We start from the raw sequence: 6,000 nt of genomic DNA, 5'->3' as shown, positions 1-6,000 counted from the left end.
TTTGGAATAAGGCTGTAACATAAAATGTGGCAAAAGTTAAGCGCTGTGAATACTTTCTGAATGCACTGTAGATACAAGCGACCTCAGGGATTTGAGAAGAGAGGACAGCAAAATAAACACTTTGGGGTATATTTTTTATAAAGGCAAATAGACTGTGCATGTTGGAATTGCAGTTGTTCAAGAGCTTAGTAAATGGAAGCTCTGCTGACTTCCATCATCCAATCATGTGGTAGAAATAAAATGCAGTTTTTTCATCTTTCCTTGCATGTGATTGGCTATTCTTTCTAAAGTGAAGCTTCATCTCATTTACTAAGATCTGAAGAGCAACCGCACTTTCAAAGTGCACAGTCTATTTACCTTTAGTAGATCAACCCCACTGTATTAATGCAGTACTAATTTGCACTCATGTGAGGGCATTTTTATTGTTTTACACCTTAAAGCAGTGAATAGGACAGTATGTATGCAACCCAGGATCTTCAGATTAAAAAACCCTATTGCCTGTCTGTAATAAAAGGGGCAAAGGAGTGTGTGAGTGTGTTTCCAATCAAGGGTGGAAGAGTCCACATGTGGTGCTGCAGTTTGTTTAACCCCTTCACGCCAGCGCCTCCCGGCCCTTTAAGGGTTCCAGAAGCTGGGAGGCAGGGCGGGATTTAGGGTCATGTGACCGCCGTGACACACCGTCACGGCGGTCACATGATTGGTAAAGGTCTCGATCGAAAGAGGAGATCAGGACCTTTCCGTGAGTACCGGACATGTGTGCTGGGAGCGCACAGGGCGCATGCTCTCGGCACATATGTCCTTTTTTAATAGAACGCAAATATGCGGCCTCTCGGCGTCTAGGCCCAGACGCCGGGAGGCCGCACATTTATATGCGGTTGGCATGAAGAGGTTAAGAAAATATTAACACTAAATGAAATAATTAACAATTATATTGGTGGAATGGATCACAAGCTGTTTTTGGATATAAGAGACTTTGGGGTTGATTTACTAAACTGGAGATTGTAAAATCTGGTGCAGCTCTGCATAGAAACCAATCAGCTTCCAGGTTTTATTGTCAGAGCTTAATAGAACAAACTGCAGTTAGAAGCTGATTGGCTACCATGAACAGCTGCACCAGATTTTTGCACTCTCCAGTTTTAGTATATCAACCCCATTATTTCATATGTGAGACAGACTGTAGGATGTATTGTTGAGTTTTGTATATCATTTTCCTAACAAGTTAGCAAAAGTAGTTACTGCCAGCAAGGAACAGCAAGCCAGGAGTCCAGTGCAAAAATTAGCTGACACCATTCCAGAGAAATTCAAAAAGGTAACACAATGAGAGACCAATACGTCAAGACCAGGGGCGCACTGACCATTTGGGTACTCAGGCACTGCCCGAGGGGCCCGGGGTCAATAGGGTGCCCCATGAGATGTTCCCGGTACCTTTCATAGGCTTTTTTGGGTGTGGTTTGAGTGTGGGTGAGGACACAGGGGCCCCATGATCCCCTATTGTCCGGGGGCCCCATGAGTTGTCAATCCGCCCCTGGTCAAGACTCAAAACCAAATTTAAGAAAGTTAAAAAACACATAGACATGCTAAAGATTTTGCTAAGAAAAAATTATTAAATCATTTGAAAAAAGAAAATGCATGTAAAAATGTGCATCACTGTGTTTTAGCTTCTTAGCTCTAAGCTACTTTCTGCTATATGCATGTGAGTGATAATCATGGGCAGTCCTGACGCTGCATCTTTGCGTAGTAGGCAGGCTAAATATGCCAATGCACAGACAGCCTGTAGTTCAAGTGGGACCAACATCCAAGGGTCACAATATCGTTCCTGCATAGAGTTACACTCAATGGGGTTGACTTACTAAAACTGAAGAGTGCAAAATCTGGTACAGCTCTGCATAGAAACCAATCAGCTTCTAAGTTTTATTGTTAAAGCTCAAATCGGTGGTAAACCGCAAGGAAAAAAGTCCCCTGCGAAGTAATGTCATAATGTGCTAGTATGCATCACATGTTAGCACATTATGCAAAACTTACCTTCAAACGAAGCCCTCCAGCGGTGCACTGTCACCCCTGACAGGGCTTCCATCTTCACCTGGGTTCGCGAGCTCCGGCCGTCTGACAGGCTGGGCTGCAAGGATGTCACTCTCGAACATGTGTGCAGGAGTCCCGGGTATGTGCCGGCTTTAAAAAAAGAGAGAATATCTCCTAAACTGTGTACGTTTAGGAGATATTAATTTTACCTACAAGTAAGATTTATTGTAAGCTTACCTGTAGGTAAAAGTTAAAAAAACAGTCTACTACCACTTGAATTAACCACTTCAAATCCAAACACTTTCACCCCCTTCCTGCCCAGGCCAATTTTCAGCTTTCAGCACTATCACACTTTGAATGACAATTGTGCGGTCATGCAACACTGTATCCATATGAATTTTTTCACATTTTTTTGAGACAGATAAAACTTTATTTTGGTGGTATTTATTCACCACTGAGATTTTAATTTTTTTTGCTATATAAATGAAAATGTCCAAAAATTATGTTTTAAAATTTTGCAAATAAATAATTTTGCCCAAAATATATTCAGTTATCTTTATAACCCAAATTAGTTTATAACCAAAGATTATAATTTAAAAAAAAACATTTTTATACATTTTTATTTTTTTTTTTTATTTTTTTTTTTTTACATACAGTCACCCTAGGAGTACAGTGTCACCATAGTGACACTGTGCTACTTGTGGGGGGGTGATGAATATTTTTTTTTGTACACTGATTGCTTTTACACTCATAAAGGCTGTAAAAGCAATAATTTCTCCTTCTCTCTGGCTGCACTCTTGCAGCCATTGAGAAATACTAATTGGTCACAGCTTGTCACATGGTACAAGGCTGTTTTGAATAGCCTTGTACCATGTGACCTCTGTGATCATTCACAAATTTCACTAGTAGTAAGCAATGATGTCAGAAGTGATATCTTGCTTACTACTCTTCATTTGATCACTGATTGGCCAATCAGTAATCACATGATCGGGACCTCACACAGAGGTCCCATACAACGATCGGTGTTCCACTGTGTCTGGAGGACACAGCGGGCACCGAATCGCAGTGCTGCGTGCTTCCAGGGAGCACACACAAGCAGGGAGCGGGGAGGACATTTATAAACAGCCACCCGCCCCTACAGTGCTCCTGTCCGGCCGTTTATATACATGGGCCGGATGGGAAGTGGTTAAACACGCTGAAGTTAGAAGCTGATTGGCTACCATGCAGAGCTGCACCAGAGTTTGCACTCTCTAGTTTTAGTAAATCAACCCCAGTGAGTACTTTCACCCTAGAAAGTTACAGCAACAGCTAATATTGGCAATATCAAGGGATACAAATAATGGAAAAGGAAAATTTGACATAATAATAAATTCACTACACTAATGGAGGGTTAGCTACCATTTATTGGGGATTTAAGTACACTGTAAAGTGTATGTCGGGGCAGTAAAAAAAACATGCAGTACATCTCTGGAATTCATGCACATTTCTCGTGTCTTATTTATTTAAAGCGGTAGTAAATTGCATTAAAAAAAATTGAGTTACCCCACTCTTCCGAGCAGCAGAATGGGGAAGAAAGGGAATATGAGTGACTCTGAATGTGGCATGGTTGTTGGTGTCAGACAGGCTGAGTATTTCTAAAACTGCTGATCTACTGGGATTTTCAGGCACAACAACAAAGCCTTGTTGATGTCAGAGGTCAGAGGAGAATGGGCACACCGGTTCCAGATGATAGAAAGGCAACAGTAACTCAAATAACCACTCGTTACAACCAAGGTATGCAGAACACCATCTCTGAACACACAATACATTAAATCTTGAAGCAGATGGGCTACAGCAGCAGAAGACCACACCAGGTGCCACTCCTGTCAGCTAAGAACAGGAAACAGAGGCTACAATTCGCATAGGCTCACCAAAATTGGATAATAGAAGATTGGAAAAAAGTTGCCTGATCTGATGAGTCTCGATTTTGGCTGCGACATTCAGATGGTAGGGTCAGAATTTGGCATAAACATGAAAGTATGGATCCATCTTGCCTTGTATCAACAGTTCATGGATGTGCAGCAGACAAATCTTCAGCAACTGCATGATGCTATCATGTTAATATGGACCAAAATCTCTGAGCAATGTTTCTAAAATCTTGTTGAATATATTCCACGAAGAATGAAGGCAGTTCTGAAGGCAAAAGGGGATCCAACCCAGTACTAGCAAGGTGTACCTAATAAAGTGGCCGGAGAGTGTAGATGTGTGTGCATAGGTATTGAATGAACATACATAGACCAGTGACAAGTCCATTTACAAATTACAAGGGAGTTCATCAAGATTGATAGAGATGGCAAACTACTCCTATAATATTCTACTCAACAGGCAGACGGTACCTATATAACTGTAAGGAGAAAAATGTTACTTGGTCAGATGTTCAGTTGTTTACTGTCCTGGGTAACGGAGGTTGTAGACACTGTAGCTTAATTGTAAATCTTAATTATTGCTTTCATGTTAGAAACTGTATATCAAGAAAAGATTTTTTGATTGCTCACACATCATTTTGGAAGCACAAGCTTAGAAGATAGCATACATTATTGCATGCATGGAAGCTACCTAGGTGCATATTATAGATTGGAAATATGTTGGACAGGTAAAATATCTATATGCCTGCTAACGTATCATCAGAGCAGGATTAAGTACGTTGAAGGCTTCTGACCATTGTATTGTTTGCAAACACTCTGTGGACTCTGTTCTGCGCTGGGATCCAATTTACACGTCGGCTAGCGGACTCTTGCCTCAACAGCAATAATTAGAATTATCACTCCTCATCCTTGATATATGACAACAAACAGCTACTAGTGTATAGATATACATCTTTTACAGTTCATTTGGCAAAGTAAATTTTCACACCTCATACACCTTGGGTACTAATCATTACTCAAGGAGCACCTAGGAATCACTGTAGAAACCAGTGGTTTTTCTGACTGTATATGTAGTCCAGAACAACTTTGCTGTCTGTGTAGATCTTGAGGCCATCTGTCTGAATGTCTAGTTCACACAGCATATAATCTGATATTTCCACAACTAGCACAGTCCCACAAAGCTCAAGACAAGAAACTGTTTGCTCTTGCTTAGGAGCTAACCTGACTTTGCCTTACAAAAACCCACATGGGTTTAATTGTGGGAATCTATTACCTTGAGGTAGGTATCAGCTGCTATGATCTCAGTGAAAGCTTCTGAGAAAATGAGAATTTTCTTTCTCTACGCTGCAGCAAGGGAAACTAAAGTGGAACAGTATATAAATCCCATCTATGGCATGTAGAGATTGATTCCAGGACTACCATTTTGATTTTTTTTCCAATTTGTAGGAAAGAGTCCCAGTCTTTTAGAGCCTCTGTTAACTGTCTTAGGATTTGCCTCACATTGTGATGAGAGCTATGACCCCCAGTGGATCATACAGGCTCTTCACCAAGAGAACACTACGTTTCATAAATGGCTGGTCTGTAGAGCTGAGGCTAGGTTCACATAGATTGCAGCTGATGCATTTTCTGGTTGTATTTTGCATTTTTTCACACCCATTTTTGATGCTTTTTTTTTTGCACTTTGTATACATTTTGCATTTTATGCTTTGTGTGACTTTAGCTGGTTGTAAAGGCATCCTTAACAACCAGTAAACAACATGGTCGTTAAGGAGCAGGCAGGCACTTCATCCCTAACAAAGGATGAGTCATAAGCTGTCAGCGGATTTCCCCACCCCGTACACAGGATTAAAATATTGGATGAATGGTCATCTGTTTTTCTTTGCATGTTAGTCACACATCAATAATGAAAAGGTTACTAAAGTTATGAAAATTCTTGTAGGATAGAATGAAAATTTGGAAGAGAGTCATGTATTGCAATGTATTTGTATTGTATTTTCGGGCGAAAACTGTACGATCTGATATCGTACGGGAAACATTTTTGTGCTTGTCCCTTCAAGTAATTTTGGACAAAAGCTGA

This window comes from Staurois parvus, unplaced genomic scaffold (assembly GCF_062004578.1).
Source record: "Staurois parvus isolate SC_StPar_1 unplaced genomic scaffold, SC_StPar_1.0 ptg000013l, whole genome shotgun sequence".
Lineage (NCBI taxonomy): Eukaryota > Metazoa > Chordata > Amphibia > Anura > Ranidae > Staurois > Staurois parvus.
This window is presented reverse-complemented; position numbering follows the sequence as displayed.